This window comes from Perissodus microlepis, chromosome 13 (assembly GCF_051167445.1).
Source record: "Perissodus microlepis isolate ML-2025 ecotype Zambia chromosome 13, ASM5116744v1, whole genome shotgun sequence".
Taxonomy (NCBI): domain Eukaryota; kingdom Metazoa; phylum Chordata; class Actinopteri; order Cichliformes; family Cichlidae; genus Perissodus; species Perissodus microlepis.
Genome location: NC_140473.1, coordinates 145515 through 162233, shown reverse-complemented (window position 1 = coordinate 162233; position 16719 = coordinate 145515).

The following is a 16719-nucleotide window of genomic DNA, read 5'->3' as shown; positions in this document are numbered from 1 at the left end:
TCCCGCGCGCGTGTCACGAAGTCTTTGTTCTGCCTGCGTGTCACAAAGTCTTTTTCCCGCGCGTGTCACAAAGTCTTTGTTCTGCCTGCGTGTCACAAAGTCTTTGTTCTGCCAGCCTGTCACAAAGTCTTTGTTCTGCCAGCGTGTCACAAAGTCTTTTTCCCGCGGGCGTGTCACAAACTCTTTGTTCTGCCTGCCTGTCACAAAGTCTTTGTTCTGCCTGCGTGTCACAAAGTCTTTGTTCTACCAGCGTGTCACAAAGTCTTTTTCCCGCGCGCGTGTCACAAAGTCTTTGTTCTGCCTGCGTGTCACAAAGTCTTTGTTCTGCCTGTGTGTCACAAAGTCTTTGTCCTGCCTGCGTGTCACAAAGTCTTTGTTCTGCCAGCGTGTCACAAAGTCTTTTTCCCGAGCGCGTCTCACAAAGTCTTTTTCCCGCACTCGTGTCACAAAGTCTTTGTTCGTCCTGCGTGTCACAAAGTCTTTGTTCTGCCAGCGTTTCACAAAGTCTTTCTTCTGCCTGCGTGTCACAAAGTCTTTGTTCTGCCGGCGTGTCACAAAGTCTTTCTTCTGCCTGCGTGTCACAAAGTCTTTTTCCCGCGCGTGTCACAAAGTCTTTGTTCTGCCAGCGTGTCACAAAGTCTTTGTTCTGCCTGCGTGTCACAAAGTCTTTTTCCCGCGCGTGTCACAAAGTCTTTGTTCTGCCTGCGTGTCACAAACTCTTTGTTCTGCCAGCGAGTCACAAAGTCTTTGTTCTGCCTGCGTGTCACAAAGTCTTTTTCCCGCACTCGTGTCACAAAGTCTTTGTTCTGCCTGCGTGTCACAAAGTCTTTGTTCTGCCCGCGTGTCACAAAGTCTTTGTTCTGCCTGCGTGTCACAAAGTCTTTTTCACGCGCGTGTCACAAAGTCTTTGTTCTGCCTGCGTGTCACAAAGTCTTTGTTCTGCCTGCGTGTCACAAAGTCTTTGTTCTGCCTGCGTGTCACAAAGTCTTTTTCCACGCGCGTGTCACAAAGTCTTTGTTCTGCCTGCCTGTCACAAAGTCTTTGTTCTGCCTGCGTGTCACAAAGTCTTTGTTCTGCCAGCGTGTCACAAAGTCTTTGTTCTGCCTGCGTGTCACAAAGTCTTTGTTCTTCCTGCGTGTCACAAAGTCTTTGTTCTGCCTGCGTGTCACAAAGTCTTTGTTCTGCCTGCGTATCACAAAGTCTTTGTTCTGTCTGCGTGTCACAAAGTCTTTGTTCTGCCAGCGTGTCACAAAGTCTTTGTTCTGCCAGCGTGTCACAAAGTCTTTTTCCCGCGGGCGTGTCACAAACTCTGTTCTGCCTGCCTGTCACAAAGTCTTTGTTCTGCCTGCGTGTCACAAAGTCTTTTTCCCGCGCGCGTGTCACGAAGTCTTTGTTCTGCCTGCGTGTCACAAAGTCTTTTTCCCGCGCGCGTGTCACGAAGTCTTTGTTCTGCCTGCCTGTCACAAAGTCTTTGTCCTGCCTGCGTGTCACAAAGTCTTTGTTCTGCCAGCGTGTCACAAAGTCTTTTTCCCGAGCGCGTCTCACAAAGTCTTTTTCCCGCACTCGTGTCACAAAGTCTTTGTTCGTCCTGCGTGTCACAAAGTCTTTGTTCTGCCAGCGTTTCACAAAGTCTTTTTCCCGCGGGCGTGTCACAAACTCTTTGTTCTGCCTGCCTGTCACAAAGTCTTTGTTCTGCCTGCGTGTCACAAAGTCTTTGTTCTGCCCGCGTGTCACAAAGTCTTTGTTCTGCCTGCGTGTCACAAAGTCTTTTTCACGCGCGTGTCACAAAGTCTTTGTTCTGCCTGCGTGTCACAAAGTCTTTGTTCTGCCTGCGTGTCACAAAGTCTTTTTCCCGCGCGCGTGTCACAAAGTCTTTGTTCTGCCTGCCTGTCACAAAGTCTTTGTTCTGCCTGCGTGTCACAAAGTCTTTGTTCTGCCAGCGTGTCACAAAGTCTTTGTTCTGCCTGCGTGTCACAAAGTCTTTGTTCTGCCTGCGTGTCACAAAGTCTTTGTTCTGCCTGCGTGTCACAAAGTCTTTGTTCTGCCAGCGTGTCACAAAGTCTTTTTCCCGCGCGCGTCTCACAAAGTCTTTTTCCCGCACTCGTGTCACAAAGTCTTTGTTCGTCCTGCGTGTCACAAAGTCTTTGTTCTGCCAGCGTGTCACAAAGTCTTTTTCCCGCGGGCGTGTCACAAACTCTTTGTTCTGCCTGCCTGTCACAAAGTCTTTGTTCTGCCCGCGTGTCACAAAGTCTTTGTTCTGCCTGCGTGTCACAAAGTCTTTTTCACGCGCGTGTCACAAAGTCTTTGTTCTGCCTGCGTGTCACAAAGTCTTTGTTCTGCCAGCGTGTCACAAAGTCTTTTTCCCGCGCGCGTGTCACAAAGTCTTTGTTCTGCCTGCGTGTCACAAAGTCTTTGTTCTACCAGTGTGTCACAAAGTCTTTTTCCCGCGCGCGTGTCACAAAGTCTTTGTTCTGTCTGCATGTCACAAAGTCTTTTTCCCGCGCGCGTGTCACAAAGTCTTTGTTCTGCCTGCGTGTCACAAAGTCTTTGTTCTGCCTGCGTGTCACAAAGTCTTAGTTCTGCCTGCGTGTCACAAAGTCTTTGTTCTGTCTGCATGTCACAAAGTCTTTTTCCCGCGCGCGTGTAACAAAGTCTTTGTTCTGCCGGCGTGTCACAAAGTCTTTCTTCTGCCTGCGTGTCACAAAGTCTTTGTTCTGCCGGCGTGTCACAAAGTCTTTCTTCTGCCTGCGTGTCACAAAGTCTTTGTTCTGCCTGCGTGTCACAAAGTCTTTTTCCCGCGCGTGTCACAAAGTCTTTGTTCTGCCTGCGTGTCACAAACTCTTTGTTCTGCCAGCGAGTCACAAAGTCTTTGTCCTGCCTGCGTGTCACAAAGTCTTTGTTCTGCCAGCGTGTCACAAAGTCTTTTTCCCGCGCGCGTCTCACAAAGTCTTTTTCCCGCACTCGTGTCACAAAGTCTTTGTTCTGCCTGCGTGTCACAAAGTCTTTGTTCTGCCGGCGTGTCACAAAGTCTTTGTTCTGCCAGCGTGTCACAAAGTCTTTGTTCTGCCTGCGTGTCACATAGTCTTTGTTCTGCCTGCGTGTCACAAAGTCTTTGTTCTGCCTGCGTGTCACAAAGTCTTTGTTCTGCCTGCGTATCACAAAGTCTTTGTTCTGTCTGCGTGTCTCAAAGTCTTTGTTCTGCCAGCGTGTCACAAAGTCTTTGTTCTGCCAGCGTGTCACAAAGTCTTTTTCCCGCGGGCGTATCACAAACTCTTTGTTCTGCCTGCCTGTCACAAAGTCTTTGTTCTGCCTGCGTGTCACAAAGTCTTTGTTCTGCCAGCGTGTCACAAAGTCTTTTTCCCGCGCGCGTGTCACAAAGTCTTTGTTCTGCCTGCGTGTCACAAAGTCTTTGTTCTACCAGCGTGTCACAAAGTCTTTTTCCCGCGCGCCTGTCACAAAGTCTTTGTTCTGTCTGCATGTCACAAAGTCTTTTTCCCGCGCGGGTGTCACAAAGTCTTTGTTCTGCCTGCGTGTCACAAAGTCTTTGTTCTGCCTGCGTGTCACAAAGTCTTAGTTCTGCCTGCGTGTCACAAAGTCTTTGTTCTGTCTGCATGTCACAAAGTCTTTTTCCCGCGGGCGTATCACAAACTCTTTGTTCTGCCTGCCTGTCACAAAGTCTTTGTTCTGCCTGCGTGTCACAAAGTCTTTGTTCTGCCAGCGTGTCACAAAGTCTTTTTTCCCGCGCGCGTGTCACAAAGTCTTTGTTCTGCCTGCGTGTCACAAAGTCTTTTTCCCGCGCACGTGTCACAAAGTCTTTGTTCTGTCTGCATGTCACAAAGTCTTTTTCCCGCGCGCGTGTCACAAAGTCTTTGTTCTGCCTGCGTGTCACAAAGTCTTTGTTCTGCCTGCGTGTCACAAAGTCTTAGTTCTGCCTCCGTGTCACAAAGTCTTTGTTCTGTCTGCATGTCACAAAGTCTTTTTCCCGCGCGCGTGTAACAAAGTCTTTGTTCTGCCGGCGTGTCACAAAGTCTTTCTTCTGCCTGCGTGTCACAAAGTCTTTGTTCTGCCGGCGTGTCACAAAGTCTTTCTTCTGCCTGCGTGTCACAAACTCTTTGTTCTGCCAGCGAGTCACAAAGTCTTTGTCCTGCCTGCGTGTCACAAAGTCTTTGTTCTGCCAGCGTGTCACAAAGTCTTTTTCCCGCGCGCGTCTCACAAAGTCTTTTTCCCGCACTCGTGTCACAAAGTCTTTGTTCTGCCTGCGTGTCACAAAGTCTTTGTTCTGCCCGCGTGTCACAAAGTCTTTGTTCTGCCAGCGTGTCACAAAGTCTTTGTTCTGCCAGCGTGTCACAAAGTCTTTTTCCCGCGGGCGTATCACAAACTCTTTGTTCTGCCTGCCTGTCACAAAGTCTTTGTTCTGCCTGCGTGTCACAAAGTCTTTGTTCTGCCAGCGTGTCACAAAGTCTTTTTCCCGCGCGCGTGTCACAAAGTCTTTGTTCTGTCTGCATGTCACAAAGTCTTTGTTCTGCCTGCGTGTCACAAAGTCTTTGTTCTACCAGCGTGTCACAAAGTCTTTTTCCCGCGCGCGTGTCACAAAGTCTTTGTTCTGCCAGCGTGTCACAAAGTCTTTTTCCCGCGCGCGTGTCACAAAGTCTTTGTTCTGCCTGCGTGTCACAAAGTCTTTGTTCTGCCTGCGTGTCACAAAGTCTTAGTTCTGCCTGCGTGTCACAAAGTCTTTGTTCTGTCTGCATGTCACAAAGTCTTTTTCCCGCGGGCGTATCACAAACTCTTTGTTCTGCCTGCCTGTCACAAAGTCTTTGTTCTGCCTGCGTATCACAAAGTCTTTGTTCTGCCTGCGTATCACAAAGTCTTTGTTCTGTCTGCGTGTCTCAAAGTCTTTGTTCTGTCTGCATGTCACAAAGTCTTTTTCCCGCGGGCGTATCACAAACTCTTTGTTCTGCCTGCCTGTCACAAAGTCTTTGTTCTGCCTGCGTATCACAAAGTCTTTGTTCTGCCTGCCTGTCACAAAGTCTTAGTTCTGCCTGCGTGTCACAAAGTCTTTGTTCTGCCTGCGTGTCACAAAGTCTTTGTTCTGCCTGCGTATCACAAAGTCTTTGTTCTGTCTGCGTGTCTCAAAGTCTTTGTTCTGCCAGCGTGTCACAAAGTCTTTTTCCCGCGGGCGTGTCACAAACTCTTTGTTCTGCCTGCCTGTCACAAACTCTTTGTTCTGCCTGCGTGTCACAAAGTCTTTGTTCTGCCAGCGTGTCACAAAGTCTTTGTTCTGCCTGCGTGTCACAAAGTCTTTGTTCTGCCTGCGTATCACAAAGTCTTTGTTCTGTCTGCGTGTCTCAAAGTCTTTGTTCTGCCAGCGTGTCACAAAGTCTTTGTTCTGCCAGCGTGTCACAAAGTCTTTGTTCTGCCTGCGTGTCACAAACTCTTTGTTCTGCCTGCCTGTCACAAAGTCTTTGTTCTGCCTGCGTGTCACAAAGTCTTTTTTCTGCCAGCGTGTCACAAAGTCTTTTTCCCGCGCGCGTGTCACAAAGTCTTTGTTCTGCCTGCGTGTCACAAAGTCTTTGTTCTGCCTGCGTGTCACAAAGTCTTTCTTCTACCAGCGTGTCACAAAGTCTTTTTCCCGCGCGCGTGTCACAAAGTCTTTGTTCTGTCTGCATGTCACAAAGTATTTTTCCCGCGCGCGTGTCACAAAGTCTTTGTTCTGCCTGCGTGTCACAAAGTCTTTGTTCTGCCTGCGTGTCACAAAGTCTTAGTTCTGCCTGCGTGTCACAAAGTCTTTGTTCTGTCTGCATGTCACAAAGTCTTTTTCCCGCGCGCGTGTAACAAAGTCTTTGTTCTGCCGGCGTGTCACAAAGTCTTTCTTCTGCCTGCGTGTCACAAAGTCTTTGTTCTGCCGGCGTGTCACAAAGTCTTTCTTCTGCCTGCGTGTCACAAAGTCTTTGTTCTGCCTGCGTGTCACAAAGTCTTTTTCCCGCGCGTGTCACAAAGTCTTTGTTCTGCCTGCGTGTCACAAACTCTTTGTTCTGCCAGCGAGTCACAAAGTCTTTGTCCTGCCTGCGTGTCACAAAGTCTTTGTTCTGCCTGCGTGTCACAAACTCTTTGTTCTGCCAGCGAGTCACAAAGTCTTTTTCCCGCGCGCGTCTCACAAAGTCTTTTTCCCGCACTCGTGTCACAAAGTCTTTGTTCTGCCTGCGTGTCACAAAGTCTTTGTTCTGCCGGCGTGTCACAAAGTCTTTGTTCTGCCAGCGTGTCACAAAGTCTTTGTTCTGCCTGCGTGTCACATAGTCTTTGTTCTGCCTGCGTGTCACAAAGTCTTTGTTCTGCCTGCGTGTCACAAAGTCTTTGTTCTGCCTGCGTATCACAAAGTCTTTGTTCTGTCTGCGTGTCTCAAAGTCTTTGTTCTGCCAGCGTGTCACAAAGTCTTTGTTCTGCCAGCGTGTCACAAAGTCTTTTTCCCGCGGGCGTATCACAAAGTCTTTGTTCTGCCTGCCTGTCACAAAGTCTTTGTTCTGCCTGCGTGTCACAAAGTCTTTGTTCTGCCTGCGTGTCACAAAGTCTTTGTTCTGCCTGCGTGTCACAAAGTCTTTTTCCCGCGCGCGTGTCACAAAGTCTTTGTTCTGCCTGCGTGTCACAAAGTCTTTGTTCTACCAGCGTGTCACAAAGTCTTTTTCCCGCGCGCGTGTCACAAAGTCTTTGTTCTGTCTGCATGTCACAAAGTCTTTTTCCCGCGCGCGTGTCACAAAGTCTTTGTTCTGCCTGCGTGTCACAAAGTCTTTGTTCTGCCTGCGTGTCACAAAGTCTTAGTTCTGCCTGCGTGTCACAAAGTCTTTGTTCTGTCTGCATGTCACAAAGTCTTTTTCCCGCGGGCGTATCACAAACTCTTTGTTCTGCCTGCCTGTCACAAAGTCTTTGTTCTGCCTGCGTGTCACAAAGTCTTTGTTCTGCCAGCGTGTCACAAAGTCTTTTTTCCCGCGCGCGTGTCACAAAGTCTTTGTTCTGCCTGCGTGTCACAAAGTCTTTTTCCCGCGCACGTGTCACAAAGTCTTTGTTCTGTCTGCATGTCACAAAGTCTTTTTCCCGCGCGCGTGTAACAAAGTCTTTGTTCTGCCGGCGTGTCACAAAGTCTTTCTTCTGCCTGCGTGTCACAAAGTCTTTGTTCTGCCGGCGTGTCACAAAGTCTTTCTTCTGCCTGCGTGTCACAAACTCTTTGTTCTGCCAGCGAGTCACAAAGTCTTTGACCTGCCTGCGTGTCACAAAGTCTTTTTCCCGCGCGCGTCTCACAAAGTCTTTTTCCCGCACTCGTGTCACAAAGTCTTTGTTCTGCCTGCGTGTCACAAAGTCTTTGTTCTGCCCGCGTGTCACAAAGTCTTTGTTCTGCCGGCGTGTCACAAAGTCTTTCTTCTGCCTGCGTGTCACAAACTCTTTGTTCTGCCTGCGTGTCACAAAGTCTTTGTTCTGCCAGCGTGTCACAAAGTCTTTTTCCCGCGCGCGTCTCACAAAGTCTTTTTCCCGCACTCGTGTCACAAAGTCTTTGTTCTGCCTGCGTGTCACAAAGTCTTTGTTCTGCCCGCGTGTCACAAAGTCTTTGTTCTGCCGGCGTGTCACAAAGTATTTCTTCTGCCAGCGTGTCACAAAGTCTTTGTTCTGCCTGCGTGTCACAAAGTCTTTGTTCTGCCTGCGTGTCACAAAGTCTTTGTTCTGCCTGCGTGTCACAAAGTCTTTGTTCTGCCTGCGTATCACAAAGTCTTTGTTCTGTCTGCGTGTCTCAAAGTCTTTGTTCTGCCAGCGTGTCACAAAGTCTTTTTCCCGCGGGCGTGTCACAAACTCTTTGTTCTGCCTGCCTGTCACAAAGTCTTTGTTCTGCCTGCGTGTCACAAAGTCTTTGTTCTGCCAGCGTGTCACAAAGTCTTTGTTCTGCCTGCGTGTCACAAAGTCTTTGTTCTGCCTGCGTATCACAAAGTCTTTGTTCTGTCTGCGTGTCTCAAAGTCTTTGTTCTGCCAGCGTGTCACAAAGTCTTTGTTCTGCCAGCGTGTCACAAAGTCTTTTTCCCGCGGGCGTATCACAAACTCTTTGTTCTGCCTGCCTGTCACAAAGTCTTTGTTCTGCCTGCGTGTCACAAAGTCTTTGTTCTGCCAGCGTGTCACAAAGTCTTTTTCCCGCGCGCGTGTCACAAAGTCTTTGTTCTGTCTGCATGTCACAAAGTCTTTGTTCTGCCTGCGTGTCACAAAGTCTTTCTTCTACCAGCGTGTCACAAAGTCTTTTTCCCGCGCGCGTGTCACAAAGTCTTTGTTCTGCCAGCGTGTCACAAAGTCTTTTTCCCGCGCGCGTGTCACAAAGTCTTTGTTCTGCCTGCGTGTCACAAAGTCTTTGTTCTGCCTGCGTGTCACAAAGTCTTAGTTCTGCCTGCGTGTCACAAAGTCTTTGTTCTGTCTGCATGTCACAAAGTCTTTTTCCCGCGGGCGTATCACAAACTCTTTGTTCTGCCTGCCTGTCACAAAGTCTTTGTTCTGCCTGCGTGTCACAAAGTCTTTGTTCTGCCAGCGTGTCACAAAGTCTCTTTCCCGCGCGCGTGTCACAAAGTCTTTGTTCTGCCTGCGTGTCACAAAGTCTTTTTCCCGCGCACGTGTCACAAAGTCTTTGTTCTGTCTGCATGTCACAAAGTCTTTTTCCCGCGCGCGTGTCACAAAGTCTTTGTTCTGCCTGCGTGTCACAAAGTCTTTGTTCTGCCTGCGTGTCACAAAGTCTTAGTTCTGCCTCCGTGTCACAAAGTCTTTGTTCTGTCTGCATGTCACAAAGTCTTTTTCCCGCGCGCGTGTCACAAAGTCTTTGTTCTGCCAGCGTGTCACAAAGTCTTTGTTCTGCCTGCGTGTCACATAGTCTTTGTTCTGCCTGCGTGTCACAAAGTCTTTGTTCTGCCTGCGTGTCACAAAGTCTTTGTTCTGCCTGCGTATCACAAAGTCTTTGTTCTGTCTGCGTGTCTCAAAGTCTTTGTTCTGCCAGCGTGTCACAAAGTCTTTGTTCTGCCAGCGTGTCACAAAGTCTTTTTCCCGCGGGCGTATCACAAAGTCTTTGTTCTGCCTGCCTGTCACAAAGTCTTTGTTCTGCCTGCGTGTCACAAAGTCTTTGTTCTGCCTGCGTGTCACAAAGTCTTTGTTCTGCCTGCGTGTCACAAAGTCTTTTTCCCGCGCGCGTGTCACAAAGTCTTTGTTCTGCCTGCGTGTCACAAAGTCTTTGTTCTACCAGCGTGTCACAAAGTCTTTTTCCCGCGCGCGTGTCACAAAGTCTTTGTTCTGTCTGCATGTCACAAAGTCTTTTTCCCGCGCGCGTGTCACAAAGTCTTTGTTCTGCCTGCGTGTCACAAAGTCTTTGTTCTGCCTGCGTGTCACAAAGTCTTAGTTCTGCCTGCGTGTCACAAAGTCTTTGTTCTGTCTGCATGTCACAAAGTCTTTTTCCCGCGGGCGTATCACAAACTCTTTGTTCTGCCTGCCTGTCACAAAGTCTTTGTTCTGCCTGCGTGTCACAAAGTCTTTGTTCTGCCCGCGTGTCACAAAGTCTTTTTTCCCGCGCGCGTGTCACAAAGTCTTTGTTCTGCCTGCGTGTCACAAAGTCTTTTTCCCGCGCACGTGTCACAAAGTCTTTGTTCTGTCTGCATGTCACAAAGTCTTTTTCCCGCGCGCGTGTCACAAAGTCTTTGTTCTGCCTGCGTGTCACAAAGTCTTTGTTCTGCCTGCGTGTCACAAAGTCTTAGTTCTGCCTCCGTGTCACAAAGTCTTTGTTCTGTCTGCATGTCACAAAGTCTTTTTCCCGCGCGCGTGTAACAAAGTCTTTGTTCTGCCGGCGTGTCACAAAGTCTTTCTTCTGCCTGCGTGTCACAAAGTCTTTGTTCTGCCGGCGTGTCACAAAGTCTTTCTTCTGCCTGCGTGTCACAAACTCTTTGTTCTGCCAGCGAGTCACAAAGTCTTTGTCCTGCCTGCGTGTCACAAAGTCTTTGTTCTGCCAGCGTGTCACAAAGTCTTTTTCCCGCGCGCGTCTCACAAAGTCTTTTTCCCGCACTCGTGTCACAAAGTCTTTGTTCTGCCTGCGTGTCACAAAGTCTTTGTTCTGCCCGCGTGTCACAAAGTCTTTGTTCTGCCGGCGTGTCACAAAGTATTTCTTCTGCCAGCGTGTCACAAAGTCTTTGTTCTGCCTGCGTGTCACAAAGTCTTTGTTCTGCCTGCGTGTCACAAAGTCTTTGTTCTGCCTGCGTGTCACAAAGTCTTTGTTCTGCCTGCGTATCACAAAGTCTTTGTTCTGTCTGCGTGTCTCAAAGTCTTTGTTCTGCCAGCGTGTCACAAAGTCTTTTTCCCGCGGGCGTGTCACAAACTCTTTGTTCTGCCTGCCTGTCACAAAGTCTTTGTTCTGCCTGCGTGTCACAAAGTCTTTGTTCTGCCAGCGTGTCACAAAGTCTTTGTTCTGCCTGCGTGTCACAAAGTCTTTGTTCTGCCTGCGTATCACAAAGTCTTTGTTCTGTCTGCGTGTCTCAAAGTCTTTGTTCTGCCAGCGTGTCACAAAGTCTTTGTTCTGCCAGCGTGTCACAAAGTCTTTTTCCCGCGGGCGTATCACAAACTCTTTGTTCTGCCTGCCTGTCACAAAGTCTTTGTTCTGCCTGCGTGTCACAAAGTCTTTGTTCTGCCAGCGTGTCACAAAGTCTTTTTCCCGCGCGCGTGTCACAAAGTCTTTGTTCTGTCTGCATGTCACAAAGTCTTTGTTCTGCCTGCGTGTCACAAAGTCTTTCTTCTACCAGCGTGTCACAAAGTCTTTTTCCCGCGCGCGTGTCACAAAGTCTTTGTTCTGCCAGCGTGTCACAAAGTCTTTTTCCCGCGCGCGTGTCACAAAGTCTTTGTTCTGCCTGCGTGTCACAAAGTCTTTGTTCTGCCTGCGTGTCACAAAGTCTTAGTTCTGCCTGCGTGTCACAAAGTCTTTGTTCTGTCTGCATGTCACAAAGTCTTTTTCCCGCGGGCGTATCACAAACTCTTTGTTCTGCCTGCCTGTCACAAAGTCTTTGTTCTGCCTGCGTGTCACAAAGTCTTTGTTCTGCCAGCGTGTCACAAAGTCTTTTTCCCGCGCGCGTGTCACAAAGTCTTTGTTCTGCCTGCGTGTCACAAAGTCTTTTTCCCGCGCACGTGTCACAAAGTCTTTGTTCTGTCTGCATGTCACAAAGTCTTTTTCCCGCGCGCGTGTCACAAAGTCTTTGTTCTGCCTGCGTGTCACAAAGTCTTTGTTCTGCCTGCGTGTCACAAAGTCTTAGTTCTGCCTCCGTGTCACAAAGTCTTTGTTCTGTCTGCATGTCACAAAGTCTTTTTCCCGCGCGCGTGTAACAAAGTCTTTGTTCTGCCGGCGTGTCACAAAGTCTTTCTTCTGCCTGCGTGTCACAAAGTCTTTGTTCTGCCGGCGTGTCACAAAGTCTTTCTTCTGCCTGCGTGTCACAAACTCTTTGTTCTGCCAGCGAGTCACAAAGTCTTTGTCCTGCCTGCGTGTCACAAAGTCTTTGTTCTGCCAGCGTGTCACAAAGTCTTTTTCCCGCGCGCGTCTCACAAAGTCTTTTTCCCGCACTCGTGTCACAAAGTCTTTGTTCTGCCTGCGTGTCACAAAGTCTTTGTTCTGCCCGCGTGTCACAAAGTCTTTGTTCTGCCTGCGTGTCACAAAGTCTTTGTTCTGCCTGCGTGTCACAAAGTCTTTGTTCTGCCTGCGTGTCACAAAGTCTTTGTTCTGCCTGCGTATCACAAAGTCTTTGTTCTGTCTGCGTGTCTCAAAGTCTTTGTTCTGCCAGCGTGTCACAAAGTCTTTTTCCCGCGGGCGTGTCACAAACTCTTTGTTCTGCCTGCCTGTCACAAAGTCTTTGTTCTGCCTGCGTGTCACAAAGTCTTTGTTCTGCCAGCGTGTCACAAAGTCTTTGTTCTGCCTGCGTGTCACAAAGTCTTTGTTCTGCCTGCGTATCACAAAGTCTTTGTTCTGTCTGCGTGTCTCAAAGTCTTTGTTCTGCCAGCGTGTCACAAAGTCTTTGTTCTGCCAGCGTGTCACAAAGTCTTTTTCCCGCGGGCGTATCACAAACTCTTTGTTCTGCCTGCCTGTCACAAAGTCTTTGTTCTGCCTGCGTGTCACAAAGTCTTTTTTCTGCCAGCGTGTCACAAAGTCTTTTTCCCGCGCGCGTGTCACAAAGTCTTTGTTCTGCCTGCGTGTCACAAAGTCTTTGTTCTGCCTGCGTGTCACAAAGTCTTTCTTCTACCAGCGTGTCACAAAGTCTTTTTCCCGCGCGCGTGTCACAAAGTCTTTGTTCTGTCTGCATGTCACAAAGTATTTTTCCCGCGCGCGTGTCACAAAGTCTTTGTTCTGCCTGCGTGTCACAAAGTCTTTGTTCTGCCTGCGTGTCACAAAGTCTTAGTTCTGCCTGCGTGTCACAAAGTCTTTGTTCTGTCTGCGTGTCACAAAGTCTTTTTCCCGCGCGCGTGTAACAAAGTCTTTGTTCTGCCGGCGTGTCACAAAGTCTTTCTTCTGCCTGCGTGTCACAAAGTCTTTGTTCTGCCGGCGTGTCACAAAGTCTTTCTTCTGCCTGCGTGTCACAAAGTCTTTGTTCTGCCAGCGTGTCACAAAGTCTTTTTCCCGCGCGTGTCACAAAGTCTTTGTTCTGCCTGTGTGTCACAAACTCTTTGTTCTGCCAGCGAGTCACAAAGTCTTTGTCCTGCCTGCGTGTCACAAAGTCTTTGTTCTGCCAGCGTGTCACAAAGTCTTTTTCCCGCGCGCGTCTCACAAAGTCTTTTTCCCGCACTCGTGTCACAAAGTCTTTGTTCTGCCTGCGTGTCACAAAGTCTTTGTTCTGCCCGCGTGTCACAAAGTCTTTGTTCTGCCGGCGTGTCACAAAGTCTTTGTTCTGCCAGCGTGTCACAAAGTCTTTGTTCTGCCTGCGTGTCACATAGTCCTTGTTCTGCCTGCGTGTCACAAAGTCTTTGTTCTGCCTGCGTGTCACAAAGTCTTTGTTCTGCCTGCGTATCACAAAGTCTTTGTTCTGTCTGCGTGTCTCAAAGTCTTTGTTCTGCCAGCGTGTCACAAAGTCTTTGTTCTGCCAGCGTGTCACAAAGTCTTTTTCCCGCGGGCGTATCACAAACTCTTTGTTCTTCCTGCCTGTCACAAAGTCTTTGTTCTGCCTGCGTGTCACAAAGTCTTTGTTCTGCCAGCGTGTCACAAAGTCTTTTTCCCGCGCGCGTGTCACAAAGTCTTTTTCCCGCGCGCGTGTCACAAAGTCTTTGTTCTGCCTGCGTGTCACAAAGTCTTTGTTCTGCCTGCGTGTCACAAAGTCTTAGTTCTGCCTGCGTGTCACAAAGTCTTTGTTCTGTCTGCATGTCACAAAGTCTTTTTCCCGCGGGCGTATCACAAACTCTTTGTTCTGCCTGCCTGTCACAAAGTCTTTGTTCTGCCTGCGTGTCACAAAGTCTTTGTTCTGCCAGCGTGTCACAAAGTCTTTTTCCCGCGCGCGTGTCACAAAGTCTTTGTTCTGCCTGCGTGTCACAAAGTCTTTTTCCCGCGCACGTGTCACAAAGTCTTTGTTCTGTCTGCATGTCACAAAGTCTTTTTCCCGCGCGCGTGTCACAAAGTCTTTGTTCTGCCAGCCTGTCACAAAGTCTTTGTTCTGCCTGCGTGTCACAAAGTCTTAGTTCTGCCTGCGTGTCACAAAGTCTTTGTTCTGTCTGCATGTCACAAAGTCTTTTTCACGCGCGTGTAACAAAGTCTTTGTTCTGCCGGCGTGTCACAAAGTGTTTCTTCTGCCTGCGTGTCACAAACTCTTTGTTCTGCCAGCGAGTCACAAAGTCTTTGTCCTGCCTGCGTGTCACAAAGTCTTTGTTCTGCCAGCGTGTCACAAAGTCTTTTTCCCGCGCGCGTCTCACAAAGTCTTTTTCCCGCACTCGTGTCACAAAGTCTTTGTTCTGCCTGCGTGTCACAAAGTCTTTGTTCTGCCCGCGTGTCACAAAGTCTTTGTTCTGCCGGCGTGTCACAAAGTCTTTCTTCTGCCAGCGTGTCACAAAGTCTTTGTTCTGCCTGCGTGTCACAAAGTCTTTGTTCTGCCTGCGTGTCACAAAGTCTTTGTTCTGCCAGCGTGTCACAAAGTCTTTGTTCTGCCTGCGTGTCACAAAGTCTTTGTTCTGCCTGCGTATCACAAAGTCTTTGTTCTGTCTGCGTGTCACAAAGTCTTTGTTCTGCCAGCGTGTCACAAAGTCTTTGTTCTGCCAGCGTGTCACAAAGTCTTTTTCCCGCGGGCGTATCACAAACTCTTTGTTCTGCCTGCCTGTCACAAAGTCTTTGTTCTGCCTGCGTGTCACAAAGTCTTTGTTCTGCCAGCGTGTCACAAAGTCTTTTTCCCGCGCGCGTGTCACAAAGTCTTTGTTCTGCCTGCGTGTCACAAAGTCTTTGTTCTGCCTGCGTGTCACAAAGTCTTTGTTCTACCAGCGTGTCACAAAGTCTTTTTCCCGCGCGCGTGTCACAAAGTCTTTGTTCTGTCTGCATGTCACAAAGTCTTTTTCCCGCGCGCGTGTCACAAAGTCTTTGTTCTGCCTGCGTGTCACAAAGTCTTTGTTCTGCCTGCGTGTCACAAAGTCTTAGTTCTGCCTGCGTGTCACAAAGTCTTTGTTCTGTCTGCATGTCACAAAGTCTTTTTCCCGCGCGCGTGTAACAAAGTCTTTGTTCTGCCGGCGTGTCACAAAGTCTTTCTTCTGCCTGCGTGTCACAAAGTCTTTGTTCTGCCGGCGTGTCACAAAGTCTTTGTTCTGCCGGCGTGTCACAAAGTCTTTGTTCTGCCTGCGTGTCACAAAGTCTTTTTCCCGCGCGTGTGTCACAAAGTCTTTGTTCTGCCTGCGTGTCACAAAGTCTTTGTTCTGCCCGCGTGTCACAAAGTCTTTGTTCTGCCTGCGTGTCACAAAGTCTTTTTCACGCGCGTGTCACAAAGTCTTTGTTCTGCCTGCGTGTCACAAAGTCTTTGTTCTGCCTGCGTGTCACAAAGTCTTTGTTCTGCCTGCGTGTCACAAAGTCTTTTTCCCGCGCGCGTGTCACAAAGTCTTTGTTCTGCCTGCGTGTCACAAAGTCTTTGTTCTGCCCGCGTGTCACAAAGTCTTTGTTCTGTCTGCATGTCACAAAGTCTTTTTCCCGCGGGCGTATCACAAACTCTTTGTTCTGCCTGCCTGTCACAAAGTCTTTGTTCTGCCTGCGTGTCACAAAGTCTTTGTTCTGCCAGCGTGTCACAAAGTCTTTTTCCCGCGCGCGTGTCACAAAGTCTTTGTTCTGCCTGCGTGTCACAAAGTCTTTTTCCCGCGCACGTGTCACAAAGTCTTTGTTCTGTCTGCATGTCACAAAGTCTTTTTCCCGCGCGCGTGTCACAAAGTCTTTGTTCTGCCTGCGTGTCACAAAGTCTTTGTTCTGCCTGCGTGTCACAAAGTCTTAGTTCTGCCTCCGTGTCACAAAGTCTTTGTTCTGTCTGCATGTCACAAAGTCTTTTTCCCGCGCGCGTGTAACAAAGTCTTTGTTCTGCCGGCGTGTCACAAAGTCTTTCTTCTGCCTGCGTGTCACAAAGTCTTTGTTCTGCCGGCGTGTCACAAAGTCTTTCTTCTGCCTGCGTGTCACAAACTCTTTGTTCTGCCAGCGAGTCACAAAGTCTTTGTCCTGCCTGCGTGTCACAAAGTCTTTGTTCTGCCAGCGTGTCACAAAGTCTTTTTCCCGCGCGCGTCTCACAAAGTCTTTTTCCCGCACTCGTGTCACAAAGTCTTTGTTCTGCCTGCGTGTCACAAAGTCTTTGTTCTGCCCGCGTGTCACAAAGTCTTTGTTCTGCCGGCGTGTCACAAAGTCTTTCTTCTGCCAGCGTGTCACAAAGTCTTTGTTCTGCCTGCGTGTCACAAAGTCTTTGTTCTGCCTGCGTGTCACAAAGTCTTTGTTCTGCCTGCGTGTCACAAAGTCTTTGTTCTGCCTGCGTATCACAAAGTCTTTGTTCTGTCTGCGTGTCTCAAAGTCTTTGTTCTGCCAGCGTGTCACAAAGTCTTTTTCCCGCGGGCGTGTCACAAACTCTTTGTTCTGCCTGCCTGTCACAAAGTCTTTGTTCTGCCTGCGTGTCACAAAGTCTTTGTTCTGCCAGCGTGTCACAAAGTCTTTGTTCTGCCTGCGTGTCACAAAGTCTTTGTTCTGCCTGCGTATCACAAAGTCTTTGTTCTGTCTGCGTGTCTCAAAGTCTTTGTTCTGCCAGCGTGTCACAAAGTCTTTGTTCTGCCAGCGTGTCACAAAGTCTTTTTCCCGCGGGCGTATCACAAACTCTTTGTTCTGCCTGCCTGTCACAAAGTCTTTGTTCTGCCTGCGTGTCACAAAGTCTTTTTTCTGCCAGCGTGTCACAAAGTCTTTTTCCCGCGCGCGTGTCACAAAGTCTTTGTTCTGCCTGCGTGTCACAAAGTCTTTGTTCTGCCTGCGTGTCACAAAGTCTTTCTTCTACCAGCGTGTCACAAAGTCTTTTTCCCGCGCGCGTGTCACAAAGTCTTTGTTCTGTCTGCATGTCACAAAGTATTTTTCCCGCGCGCGTGTCACAAAGTCTTTGTTCTGCCTGCGTGTCACAAAGTCTTTGTTCTGCCTGCGTGTCACAAAGTCTTAGTTCTGCCTGCGTGTCACAAAGTCTTTGTTCTGTCTGCGTGTCACAAAGTCTTTTT